Source organism: Moschus berezovskii, chromosome 7, assembly GCF_049115385.1.
Source record: "Moschus berezovskii isolate FMDL1 chromosome 7, NW_MosBer_1.0, whole genome shotgun sequence".
In the NCBI taxonomy this organism is placed as follows: domain Eukaryota; kingdom Metazoa; phylum Chordata; class Mammalia; order Artiodactyla; family Moschidae; genus Moschus; species Moschus berezovskii.
The window spans coordinates 44879651-44894364 of record NC_142466.1 but is presented as its reverse complement, the minus strand read 5'-3'; the positions used below and the strand labels follow the sequence as shown (position 1 = coordinate 44894364).

The 14714-nt window shown below is 39.6% G+C and overlaps 1 protein-coding gene across 4 annotated transcripts in view; it reads left to right on the top strand.

Moving 5' to 3' along the window:
• KDM4C (lysine demethylase 4C) overlaps positions 1–14714 on the top strand; it is a 415025-nt gene that overhangs the window by 115100 nt on the left and 285211 nt on the right. The window lies entirely within an intron of this gene.

Genomic DNA, 14714 nt, shown 5'->3' with positions numbered 1-14714 from the left:
TTAGTTGCCCCTCTACAGAGTTAAATAGAGGGCATTTTCAAAGTGACAGTAGCTTCTATTAGGTTACTTTGTTTCCTGTGGATTTTAAGGCAGAAGTGCATGCTGGCAGAGGGTAGGTTCTTAATGAAACTATGTGTTTTACAGAGTATGCAGAATTGCCCTATATTTAGTGGAAAATGGCAAATAGAGTCTATGTGGCCTGTTGTGGCCCCTGGATGGTCCAGGCAAATATTATTCATTCTACATGATAAAACGTTCGTGTGGAACCGTTGAGTGAACGTGGATAGAAATATATTCAGGGAAGACAACTCTAGGTTTATTTTACATGCACATTTAGAAAATTGCATAATATTTTAAAATAAGAATATAGCCCTTTGGCAGCTCAAGCATTTGAGTGAATTCATAACAGAAAAGAAAGCTCCTGCTATTAGAAGACTTTCTCTGTTCTGAGTGATTTTTATTTATGAGGGGTAATTTAGAAAGGAGTAGAACTGAACTACTTCTTTCGTATCCTTCTTATTACAATAAACCTAATTAAAAAAAAAAAACCCAGAAAGCTCAGTGTATGTACCTTGGCCAGCTACTGCTGTTATTTTGCAGAAAAGTAATGCCTGTGTCCACATTGAAACAGTGTCATAACCCTGAGGTTATAAAAAGGTATGCTGTTTTATGGTTTACATCTTTAATCATTGACATAGTGTCAACTATCCCAGCTGTTCAATCGCCAGCAAAATCAGTTTGTGCTTGTTTACTGTACCTTTCAGTTTCATCAGTAGTTCTGAGTATTGGCTTCTCCCCAAGTGTAAAATATCCTGATTGTGTTTCCACCTTTCCATGTGGACAGAGTAGGAGTGGAGTGTAACCACATAAAAGAGGTTGATAGTGAACCTCTCTGAAGTCTCACCTGATAAGCCCAAAGCTGTGTGGGATTGTTCAGAAAGCAGAGCGCCATAGTGGGGGAGGCAGGGATCTGAGGCCCAGCTCTTCTTTTTGCTAACCAGAGAATATCAGGAAAGTCATTTCTTCTTTTTGTTTTTTTCAATAAACTGAAAATACCTCTTTACCCCATAGATTTGTTGTGGGGGTGGGGTTGGAAAACTTTGGTATGTAGATAGCCATTCATGCTGTGTTGATTTATATCATTCAGTATAGTCAGAGGATATGACAAAATGTTCAGTGTTGGACAGTTAATTTAAAATTCGTCATAGTTACATTTGTTGATGATTTTAGATGTTGTCTCCATCCTTTTCTTACTCTTGGTGAGGTGGTGCTACTCACCTAAATAATAATAATAAAAATGCATTAATTTTTTATTGCAGCTCTAGCAAGTTCCCATAAAATTAACATAAAATTAGTGGCTTAAAACAATATTCTTGTTACTGTTTTGTAGTCCTGTCGGTTAGATGTTTAACATTGGTTTCACCAACAAAATCAATGTGTTTGCAGGGCTGCATTCCTTACTGGAGATTCTGGTGGAGAGTCTACTTCTTACTCAGTGGGATTGTTGGCTGTTCCTTGTGGTTGTAGGACTGAGTTCCTATTTCCTTGCTGTTGTCAGCCAGGTCTTTGCTCCTAGAGGCCTCTGTTAGGTCCCTTGTTGTGGTCCCCTACATTTCAGAGCAAGCAATCCACAATATCCCTTTTGTCATAAAAGATAGAATATTCAGATTGCAGGGTCTAGGATACGGATATCTTTGCTGTTAGGGTTGGGACCAAGTGGGGTGTGGGAGTGTGGGGGGCAGCATTCTGCCTACATCAGAGATTTTCAGTTAATAATTTACATGGTGATATATATTGATTTTTTTCAAGTCTGTTTCTATAGGCAACCTTATGGATTTACTGTGGTGTACGTGTGGGTTTGTGTATGAACGTGTAATTTCCTCAGATTAGGAAAATTTATAAATTGGACAGTTTTTGTGTTTTTTTTTTCTGGAGAAAAATATAATGTATAGTAAATTAATTATGAATTGTATTAAAAGACATATTTTAGCTTTGAGAATGACCACATTTGTTTGTCTTAATCCTTTGTGTTCTTTAATTCATTCTAAATGATAACTGTTTAAAAAACAGTTATTTTTCACAAGTGATAATGAGTTATACATTTAGGGGGATAATTTTTTTTTAAATGGAGTACATTTTTGTAGTTGAAGCACTGGAAAATGACTGCTGCTTTACCTGTCACATGTTGATTTGACTATGTAAAAGCATCTGATAAAGCGTCTGGTGTAGCATTAATTAACATGGGTCAGTGAAGAATCTCAACTGATAATATTTTGTATATTACAAACTAACATTTCTGTTTTCATAACTTAGAGCTGTTACAGGAGGTTATTTTTTAATTAAATAATTTTGAAAAGATAACCCCAGGCTCACCAATAATATTGGTGGTCTTTGTTTAGCAGCCAACAGGCTTTGGTTAGGGACCTTTTAAACCATTCAAGTGACTTAATATGGATGGGGAGAGAGTTCTGTTTTTTCAGGTAGAGCTTGTCTGTTGTATGCCAGGCACTGTGTAGGTTTCTGTGAACTCATCCCTTGGAGGCTGAATTGTTTGATGGGAGCCAGAAGTGAGAGTAGTGTTGGCACTGCTGAGTGTCCAGGACTGCTTCCTTTGCTCTTGGCTGCTTCACTGCTGGTGGCATTGCTGGAGCAGGATGGGAGTTGGGGTTTCTGTGGATTTCCTTTGAATGTATTACTCATCTCTTGGTATGTGGTATTTTTTCATGAAACCTTCCCTCCATTTAAGGTGTAGCTAACATTGACTAAAAAGAACATCCATCCCAATATTTGTGCTATTTCCAAATACTCATCTTCCAAATTCCAGCAGATTCTTTAACCTTTGATGTTCTCAACTAAATAATAATAACAACAATAATTATTATATGTGGATATTCCATTACCTGTCAGTGTATTCCCCATTTTTCAGCACTTAATTCAGATGGCCCTTTATTATAGTATCTACCCAAACTGCCTCATCTCTTATATAAGGCTTTTTTTGTGCATAGATTGTAGAACAGGTTTTCAGAAAACGGGTATAGGTGTGAGCAATGACAGCAACTTTATTTCACTGTCCTGGTTTCTAAAATTTCCTGCTAATGCCCCCAACTTTGGTATTCCTCTTGTTCCTATCTTCCCCTCTCTTTTCAGGATCATTCAGCTCTTTTTTTGCCTTGACCTGCCAAATATAGCAAACCAAATCCTGCATGATACTGCAGAAGAGAACAGCCTTGCCTTAAGAGAACCCACCTACCTAAGAAAGTGGTTCTGTAATTTTTTCTCCTCATTTCATTTATCAGAATTAAGACTTTCATTGAAAAAAAAGAATGTTCTAGGTGGCCTTGTGCCCATATGCCTGCTATGAGGCAGAGTTCAGCTTTGGTGAGTGCCCCACGAGTTTCTTCTCTGAAATAGGAATTGTGCTACACGCTTGTACAAAAGGAATTGTTTTCTTTGTCTTCAAAGAGCTTTCATAATGAGCAGAAGGGCTTTTAATAAACCTCTTTTGCAAAGCTGTAATATGAGTGGAACATACCATCCAGTTATTTTAGGTATCTTTCTAGCTTTGAATATCAGAGTAATCTAGAGTGAAATACTGTATACTTTTTTTTCTAGTAGAGGTTTTAAAATATCCACCAGATTGCATAGCAGTTCAACTGCTATGCACAAAAGATATTTGTGCATATTTGAGATGAATGTTTTCTGCTTCTGGAGCTTTCTTTCTTTCTGTGGTGAGATGGAGTCCATGGTTACTTCTGCTCAGCAGCTGTGGTGGCATTCACAGGTCTGCTTCCTGGCTAGGTTGGATCAAAGAACTGGCCTGCAGGTTGTATTTCATTTTTCCGGTGGTGGGATGAAGTGAAGTTGTTTTGATGTTAGGTTTGATGGATTTGTTTGCCACTGCATTCATTAGCTTCACATCAAAAAACTGACAGCCTGTTAAATGAAACTTTGGCTTAGATTTTCAGCTTGACTGTTTGGAGACATTTGTGAGGATATTTTGTTTTTGTGTTGCAGCAGCCTCCAGCACTGTGATTGTCTCTAAGGGAAGAAAACTTATTTACTGTACTGGTTTTCTTGAGTTAAAAAGAATCATTGTCTTGGGGACAGTCATATCTAGGCTACACCATCAGAAGCAGTGTATTTATGACAGTATGTGCAGCGTGAGAGACTTATCTACAGCACAGTAAATAACGTTATCTTCTTGGAAGGAAAGGTAATAGTTGGTGACTCCAGAATGATATCTCTTATTTTGCATTAATTTTACTTTAAGTGATAATCTGTTAATATGATATGCCAGAAAGTTGAAAAATTGCACTGCAAAGCTGAGAATGTTCTCTTATGAACTCCAAGAGAATTACTTCACCATCTAGCTTGAAAACATTCTGACATTTGAATCTTCAAACTTTTGAACAAGTTTAAAAACAGATGGTAGAATGTTGAAATTGATTTCTTTTTAATCTGAAAGGAACTTCAACTATTAAATTGTCTTGCATATAAGAACCATGATATAAGTTTATCTTTTTTATATTTCAATCATTTTCTAAAATTAAATTTGTTTTTTCCTAAATTAGGTAGCATTCATCCAAAAAAGTCTTTAATCTTGGGGTGGTCTTTGTTAAAACAATCAGGAACCATTTTAACAGTGAGTCTCTAGGTTATATTTTAATATGCCTTAGATCACAGAATACTAGTACAGTGGCATTTCTCTATTCTTACAGCTTGGGAAGTAAAGTAAATGTAGACTGTTGAACATTGCTCATTTAACAGTTCTTGGCATTCTAATTTTAGTGCCTGGTATGGCACATAAAATATGAACTTCGAGAGTTAAGTGGTTTCATATTCCTCATTTTGTCTTTTTACCTTCACTTGGTGTCTGTTTCTTGGGTCCTGGTGGTACAACACAGCAGTGCTGATGAGTGGTTGTCCTCTGCCATTTTTTTTTTTTTGAAACAAGAGTATAAAGGGAAGAAGAGAAAATATCATATAGACAAAAAGAAGCATATGAAGTCATGTTCTTAGGAGTTTGTACTCAAACTCGAGAGTTTGTATTTATGTATTTAGAAGAGGTTAGGGTTAGGTTCACATTGTGTCCCCATTTTATTCTAATAAAGTAGTATTGGATTCAGAAAATCTGAGACGTCAAGTAGCATACCAGCAAAGCCAAGTGATTAATATAGATTTGTCTGCAGGAGAGACGTTTGGGGTTTGAGTCCTCAGGGATTGGGAGCCTGATTTCATTTAGTGCTAATTTATTAATTTGCTGGATTATGGGATTTGAGTGGAACTAGGTATATAATTTTGGATAAGGCAATGGCAACCAACTCCAGTACCCTTGCCTGGAAAATCCCATGGATGGAGGAGCCTGGTAGGCTGCAGACCATGGGGTCACGAAGAGTCGGAGACGACTGAGCGACTTCACTTTTACTTTGCACTTTCCTGCATTGGAGAAGGAAATGGCAACCCACTCCAGTGTTCTTGCCTGGAGAATCCCAGGAACAAGGGAGCCTGGTGGGCTGCCTTCTATGGGTCGCACAGAGTTGGACACAACTGAAGTGACTTAGCAGCAGCAGCAGCAGCAGGTATATAATTTATGATACTGGAGTCTAATCTCCAACTTGAAATCAAAGTAATATCTGTTTTTGAGGCTTTAGTTAACTCTATACCTTAAAAAGTAAGTTGACTTTTTGAATAACATGTTCACTGTACTGAGAAAAATTAGTTTTTAAATCATTCTACTTTCATATGGTTTGATAGTGGTAGGATCGGACATTGATTGTTCACAGTGTGCCAGACCTGATGTAGGGCACTTTATATATGTTATTTCTTGCCATCTGTGCTGGTCCAGAGATAATTGGATATCTTCTGTCCTCTACTGGGCTTCCCCAGTGGCTCAGTGGTAAAAGAATCCACCTGCAATGTAGGAGTTACAGGAGACACAGGTTTGATCCCTAGGTTGGGAGAATCCCCTGGAAGAGGACATGACAGCCCAGTCCAGTATTCTTCCTGCGAAAATACTGTGGACAGAGGAGCCTGGCAGGCTGCAATCCATGGGGTCATAAAGAGTCAGACACAACTGAAGCGACTCAGCATGCACTGGCCTCTGCTAGCCCCCTTTCTCAAACCAAGGAGTTGGGATGGTGCATAAAATGAGGATGGTGAGGCTGAGATTGGATGCAGAAGGTTGGCCCACTAGTGTCCTGTACCCTTCTGGACTCAGTTCATTGGATGTGGTGGATCATATAGGTGCCAGCCACATAGTGCTTTTTCTTTCTCAGTGTAAGAGCTAAGTGTGCATTTTCAGACTTCTTAAATAAGGCATGCCAACCAAGGTTACTGTTCCCTTTCCTTCAAGATACTCATTCTTTGCTGACAGAGCAAAGGTGACATGTGTATATGCCCAGTTTGAAGTTTGTTGTGGGACTCTTGCCTCTGTGATCTTTTGATATGACCTCTTTGAATCAAAAGAAAACTTTAATGGAATTTCTCTGAGGTCAGTGGCTATCATTAGACTTAAATCTGTGGATCCGTAGTCTGTCCTCCCTCTGCTCTGAGCAAGATGATAGGAAGCGTGAACACACCTCTCTTTCGGAACTGCTTGTCAGAGTTGTAGCCCGAAAATTCTCATGGGGTCTGTATCCCTGGAGCTCTCTCATGCCAGGACCCCTCCTCAAACAGAAGGTTGAAAGTAGTGAAAGTAATAGCTGAAGAGGGTGTTGATGTTTAAATATCAAAGGTAATAAAGAATGGGTGAAGAAACCCTTGATCTCTTAAGATTAAGAAACCCTTAGTCTCTATTACTGTTTTAATAATTCCACACTTTGGCAATTATAAGAATCGAAGTGTTAGCCAATTCAAAGAGGAAGGGTGTCCCCATTTGCAGATCCTGAAAACGTCCGATACAATAAAGAAGCCCAGAGCTTGGTTCTCTCCCTCTTTCAGCCATGCCTAGAATTTTTAAATTTACTCTGCTTTTATTCCCTACAAACTGTGCCTAGTAATATTTATTTTTTGCCTCTTTTTAAAACAAAGAAGGTAAAACCAGAGTGTCTTCTGAACTGTCCAGATACTCTGGAGGGATGATTCCCAGCGTGATAGCTTAGAGCACTGATTGATTCTCTGTGGCGCTGTCTGTGAAACTCACTGCTCACAGCTCATTCTGCCCATTATTTTTGTTTTTCATTTGTATTGATCCATTTGCATTTTTCCAAGTGCTGTCCTTAAGTGAGAACAATGTCAATATTTGTATGCCTCTTGCTTATAATGCTGAGTGTAGTTTTTATGATTGCTTTATGTCTCCCTTATTGTTTGATATTTTGATTTTTATCACACTTGAGTATGACAAATGAGTAAGTAGTTGAGTAAGGGAAGTTTCAACTTCGTGTTGTAATGTCATTAAACATATGAAGAAATGAAATGTTAATCTTGGGGCGTGTCTTTTTTATAATCATAAATAAAAAGTGTTTGTGTTGAATAGGGGACGAAGATTGTATGTATTTTACCATTATTGCTGTTATTTTGTAGTCTTTTTGGAAAAGGCTAGAAGAAACTCCAATACTTTGGCCACCTCATGCGACGAGTTGACTCACTGGAAAAGACTCTGATGCTGGGAAAGGTTGGGGGCGGGAGGAGAAGGGGACGACGGAGAATGAGATGGCTGGATGGCATCACCGACTCTGTGGACATGAGTTTGAGTGTACTCCGGGAGTTGGTGATGGACAGGGAGGCCTGGCGTGTTGTGATTCATGGGGTTGCGGAGAGTCGGACACGACTGAGCGACTGAACTGAACTGAGAAAAACATATTAAGGATGAAAAATTTAGCATGCTTGATGTTCCATTTGTAATATCAAAGTTAGTCCTATAAAATTAATTATATCTTGCATTTCCCTTCAAGATGCTTCATGAGAAATAAAGTTCAAGTAGTTACTGAGGTTCCATGGTCTGCTTAGTATTTGGGTCACTCAAGGGATGACACAGGGTGATGGAGGTGGTTGATGCTCCAGAGAGTAATAGACTGTCTTGAGTCTCTTTCAGGTTGCATGTCATTCTGCTGAGCTTCATTTTCCTCATGTACTAGGGAAGCATTGTTGTGCAGTGGTAAAGGCGAATAAGTTCAAGGGTTGGCCAGGCTCTGACTTGAATTCTTCCTTTTTCTTTTACTAACTGTGTGATTGGAGCAAGTACTTAATTGGCCTCCTTGAGGACGACAGAGGATGAGATGGTTGGATGACATCACTGACTCGATGGACATGAGTTTGGGTAATATCTGGGAGTTGGTGATGGACAGGGAGGCCTGGCATGCTGTGGTCTATGGGGTCGCAAAGTATCGGACACGACTGAGCGATTGAACTGAACTGAATCCTTTCCCCCATATGTAAAATAGAGATTATAGCTTCTTCAGAGTTGTGCTGAAGAATAACTGAAGTTAAGTCTATAAGGAGTCTTGCACAGTTGTGGTGGGGACTGGAGAGATGTGTGCTGGGTTAGGTTGTGCTTCCTCTGCATCTTTCTTTCAGAATTCCAGTTTGGGGAACTGACCTTTGCTCAGAGGTGGGCCTGGCAGGTGTAAGAGAACTCCCATTTCCTTTTCCAGCGATGATGGATCAGATCAGTGGGCTGATCTTGGCCACATAGAAAGGAGGGTATGGTTAGTGGAACCACAGAGGAAAACTCCAACTTGCCCTCAGAGAGTAACAGGAGGCTTGTCTCTCTAGAAGAGGACAAGGAAGCACTGAGGTTGCCAGCCTATGATCATAAGGGGGCCTGACCTAGCTTAAAGCCCATGCTTTGGACACAGAGACCAGATTAGAGATCAAAAGTGTTCTGTTCAAATTCAAAGCCTGGAGAAAGGCCAGTGTTTTATTTTTCATAATTCTGTCAGAAATACAAGTGTTCATTGCTCCATTTCCAGAGTATTTCTTTCCTTGCTAAAAGTGTTTTGGTGACTAATTTAAATGCAAGCAAGCAAAAACCCAACCCAATCACGTAGGCCCGTATGAGAATTCTGGTTCTGTGTGGGGTGCTTGGATAACCTGCCTCTGTAGCCATAGTTTCCTACCTGTAAAGAAGGCTTTAACTGGTGCCTCACCAGGATGGGGGCCACAGGGGGGTCATGCACCTAGCAGCATGCCTCTCTCAGTGAGTACATTTTGAAAAAGCCATTCCTCCTGGGCCATTTCTAACTCCTTGACACTGTTTGGGGAAGCCTGGTGGGGTTCAGGCCCGAGGTGCTCAGCAGCAGTGGCTGTGGGGATAGTATTTGCAGCAGACGTGCTCACAGCAGGCTGGGCAGATGGATTGCTTTATATATTACCACTGAATTCTCACATCCATTCACTTTTACTTTCTGCCAAACTGAGGGCATCTGAAAAGAAGTGACATCAACTGATAGTATTTGGGGTTCTGCAGGCCAGATTGCTGGGAGGAGGAATTTGAAGGAGCTGTTGCTTATGTGTTCACAGACATACTGAGGCTCTCGGGCTCTGTGTTGAATTTGAAAGACCATGTGTTATAAATCTTTGGAAAGAAAACCGTCATGGATGTTGTAGATTCCTATGCTAAGTTTGACTCCAGTTCACACGTGGCTTTTACATACTCCTACATACTTAAACTAAGATAAAAGAATCGGTTGTTTCTAGCAGTATTCTAAATTTTCATAATTATATTTTTTATGGCCTAATCATAATTTTCAGTGTTTCTTGCATTCCTAGTTCTCAGGAGTGTGTGTTCTGTCCTTTAATTTTAAGCATTAATTAACATAAAATTGGATGATTCTGATGATTATTGAAATAGTGTGAGAACCTGTTTCTTTGAAAATTGAAAAATCGTTCAGACTTCATTAGTATTCCAAGTAATAGTGAAAGATTTCTTTTTCTTATCATATTAGTAAAGACCAAAGGACAGTTCTCATTACTTATGAGAATATACTTGTTAGAGTGAGCGCTCTGCTTTTCTGCTGGCTGTGGTATGATTGCAATATGCATCCTGAAAAGCAGGTAGGTGGTGTGTATCAGTAACCCTTAATGTCTTCAAGTCCTTTGAACCATTTCTTACACTCCTAAGAAATAATTGGAAAAAGTACATTTACAAAGACAAAAGTACACTTACTGAGGTGATTGTTGCAGTGCTAGATTTATCAGCAAAAATTGAATTACAACTAATATGTCCAATGATAGGGAAATCATTGAGAAAATTATGATGTGCCCATTTACTAAAATCCTTTTACAGAAAACTATTTGAAAGGAAATCATGATGGCTCTTAAGTATGTTATCCCTTGTTGAAATGTATTAAAAATTAATATATGTCCATGGCTAAAAAAATTAAAGCACAGAAAAATATGTAATGGCACCCTTTTCAGTCCCTTCCTTAAAGGTAAAACCTTTTTTAACAACTCCTTATATATACTTTCAAAACTATTAGCATATGTCTGTATCTTTTAAAAAATCTACACAGAGTTAATCAATATTGTTCACATTGTTTTTCAGTGTCTTTTTTTTTAAACATCTTTCCTTTTAATGCATCTTTCATTTATGGTAAGTAAAATATTTTTAGAGTATAGATTTTTATTAGAAATATCTCTCGTATCCCAACAGAGTATGACAGGTGGTTGCCATGGATGTTTTCTGAGGGTCTCCATAGAACCACAGTAGTACGTACGAGTTCATTGCACAGATCTTGTTAACAAGTTAGGACTTAGAAAACAAACACCTTAGTTCACTGCTGTGTTTCTCTTCCCCCTACACCGAGCAGATGGCTAGGTGGACCTGGTGCACTCGCACGTTTCCAGTCCTGTCTTTGTTGACAGGCCCTGCCTGCACCAGCATCTCGGCTTATTCCACCACAGTTGATACTGGAAGATAGTTAATGCCATCGCAGTTTCTGTTTTATTGAATGGAAACATTTCTAGCTGTGTCCTCATATTTGAAGGACTGGATTGGTTAAATAAATTTTAATAAGTTCCTTTAGAATTGCATTTCTCTGTCCTCATAAAGGATTAGCCCAGTGAATTTGGAAGACATGACAGAAAAAGGTAACAGAATGACTTTTGTCAACAGTTCTGTGATAATGGGAAATTGAAATAGGAATGGCACAAAGAAGGGATAAAACCCAGCCTGGTTGCTCAGTACAGATATAGGCAAGAAGGGCTACATAAAATAAGAAAATGCCAACTGCAATAATCATAAAGGATACTCTAGATTTAAAACACGTACATGAAGTAAGACAATCAGGAAATTATTGCCCATTGTTGCAAGAGAGCAGATGGTGCTTAAAATATCCCTTAATTTTATGTCATTCTTAAAATCAAACAACCAAAGAGCACATACCATCTATGTTTAAAAAGTTAACTTGCAAACTTTTCTATTTTTGGAGGATGCGAGAGTAGAGTTGAAAAAGAATAAAAACAGCATTAATCTGCCAGTAAAGAAATAAAGCGGAGGCTGTCTTTGCAGGGGATTGAAGGCATAGATGAAAGAGTTACCAAGAAAGCAGTGTTCCAAACCCTGCTCAACTTCTGTGTGAAACTCTTCTCCGTTACATATTTTCCTCCTCATTGGTTCTAGAAAATGACTTGATGTTAAATGTTTGCGTTCTGAAGTGTCTAGATTATGTCTCTAAAACCACATCCATTTAGGTGCATGGTCATAATTTTTGGAAAGTGTAGCTTCATGCTTTAGTATTTCACATTTGATTAGAGAAAATTTTAGAAGTTTTTTGAATGTTGGTACTATTTACACTCAGGACTTTCCAAATTAGAGCTGAATCCTAGATCCTAAAACATTTAGTTTGAATAAACATGACTAAGACCTCTTAATAGATAAACTGCTGATCTCAGATTTGTGCACAGGTTTACACTATAGCAGTGTGTCTTAAAACACATTTTTGTAGTGTAGGTGCTTTATGATCAATTCATGGTGCTTTTTTCCTCAGTTACTACACAGATGTATTTGCTGATGCTATTGCAAGGGACGGTGTCTGTGGCAAAGTCAAGTCAGTCTGTGATGTCCTCGGCCAGTTGGGGCTGGAGTGAGAATTATTGGTTCTGAACACAGATTCCTTTACAGGTCCTGTTAGCACTTTATTTGTTCTTATTGATGATCTCACCTGTTAGAGCAGTGGAGACAGAAATTGGAAACTCAGGTCCATATTTCTAGAAGGATCTGCTGTTTGAGTTGTGCAGCAGAGAATCTGAAGTCCATCCTCAGTCACTGAGTAACTGATGTAGCTACCTGCTGCTGCTGCTGCTAAGTCACTTCAGTCATGTCCGACTCTGTGTGACCCCATAGACGGAAGCCCACTAGGCTCCCCCATCCCTGGGATTCTCCAGGCAAGAACACTGGAGTGGGTTGCCATTTCTTTCTCCAGTGCATGAAAGTGAAAAGTGAAAAGTGAAGTCACTCAGTCGTGTCCGACCCTTAGCAACCCCACGGACTGCAGCCTACCAGGCTCCTCCATCCATGGGATTTTCTAGGCAATAGTACTGGAGTGGCTTGCCATTGCCTTCTCTGGATGTAGCTACCTACTTACCAGGAAAATTGGGGTGATACAATTCACTGTGTTTTAGAAGAAACATTTTGAGGTCAGGTAGTTTACAAACCTAGAATTTCAATAGGCATGTGTATAGTTAAATTTTTTTTAGATTGGTGAAATGCAGTTTGGGTTAATTACATTATGTGAGCATCCCCTCTACCCCTGTTTTACCTTTTGGAAATGATTGACATAATAGTAGATTGATTCAATCAGACTTTATGAATCTTGTTGTTCAGTCAGTCAGTTGTGTCTGACTCTTTGCGACCCTATGGACTACAGCACGCTAGGCTTCCCTGTCCTTCCCTTACCTCCAGGAGTTTGTTCAAACCATGACCATTGAGTCAATGATGCCGTCCAGCCTCATCCTCTGTCACCCGCCTCTCCTCCTGCTCTCAATCTTTCTGAGTATCAGAGTCTTTTCCAGTGAGTCAACTATTCTCATCAGGTGGCCAAAGTCTTGGAACTTCAGCATCAGTCCTTCCAATGAATAGTCAGGTTTGGTTTCCTTTAGGATTGACTGGTTTGATCTCCTTGCAGTCCAAGGGACTCTAAAGAGTCTTATCCAGCACCACAGTTTGAAAAACATCACTTCTTTGGACTCAGGCTTCTTTATGGTGCAGCTCTCACATCCATACGTTACTACTGGAAAAACCATCAGTTCACTTCAGTTCAGTCCCTCAGTCCTGTCCAACTCTTTGCAACCCCATGGACTGCAGCATGCCAGGCCTCCCTGTCCATCACCAACTCCTGGAGTTTACTCAAACTCATGTCCATTGAGTCAGTGATGCCATCCAACCATCTCATCCTCTGTTGTCCCTTCTCTTGCCTTCAATCTTTCCCAGTATCAGGGTCTTTTCCAATGAGTCAGTTCTCATCAGGTGTCCAGAGAATTGGAGTTTCAGCTTCAACTTCAGTCTTTCCAGTGAACATACAGGATTGATGTCCTTTAGGATGGACTGGTTGGATCTTCTTGCTGTCCAAGGGACTCAAGAGTCTTCTCCAACACCAGAGTTCAAAAGCATCAATTCTGTGCTCAGCTTTCTTTGTAGTCCAACTCTCACATACATATATGACTACTAGAAAAACCATAGCTTGGACTATATGGACCTTTATCAACAAAGTGATGTTTCTGTTTTTTAATAACACTGTCTAGGTTTGTCATAGCTTTTCTTCCATGTAGCAAGGGTTCTTTCAATTTGATGGCTGCAGTAACCATCCACAGTGGTTTTGGAGCCCAAGAAAATAAAGTTGGTCGCTGTTTCTATTGTTTCCCATCTATTGCCATGAAGTGATGGGACCAGATGCCATGATCTTCATTTTTTGAATGTTGGGTTTTAATCCAGTTTTTCACTCTCCTCTTTCATCTTCATCAAGAGGATCTTTAGTTCCTCTTTGCCTACTGCCATTATGGTGGTGTCCATCTGCATATCTGAGGTTATTGATACTTCTCCAGGCAATCTTGATTCCAGCTTGAGTTTCATCCAGACCTGCATTTCGCATGATGTACTCTGCATTTAAGTTAGATAAGCAGGGAGACAGCTTTGACACACTACTCTCCCAGTTTGAACCAGTCTGTTGTTCCACATCTGGTTTGAACTGTTGCTTCTTGACCTTTCTCAGTAGGCAGGTAAAGTGGTCTGGTATTCCCATCTCTGTAAGAATTTCCCACAGTTTGTTGTGATCCACACAGTCAAAGGCCTTAGCATTGTCAATGAAGCAGAAGTAGATATTTTTCTGAAATTTCCTTTCTTTTTCTGTGATCCAACGATGTTGGCAATTTGATCTTTGATTCCTCTGCCTTTCCTAAATCCAAAAGCTTGTACATTTGGAAGTTCTTGGTTCATATATTGTTGAAGCCTAGCTTGAAGGATTTCGAGCATTACCTTGGGAGCATGTGAAACGAGCACAATTGTACAGTAGTTTGAACACTCTTTGGCATTGTCCTCCTTTGAGATTGGAATGGAAACTGACCTTTTTCAGTCCTATGGCCAGTGATGGGTTTTCCAAATTTTCTGACATATTGAATGCAGCACTTTAACAGCATTATCTTTTAGGATTTGAAATAGCTCAGCTGGAATTCTGTCACCTCCACTAGCTTTGCTTGTAGTGATGCTTCCTAAAGCCCACTTGACTTCACACTCCAGGATGTTGGCTCTAGAAGAATGACCACACCATTGTGGTTATCTG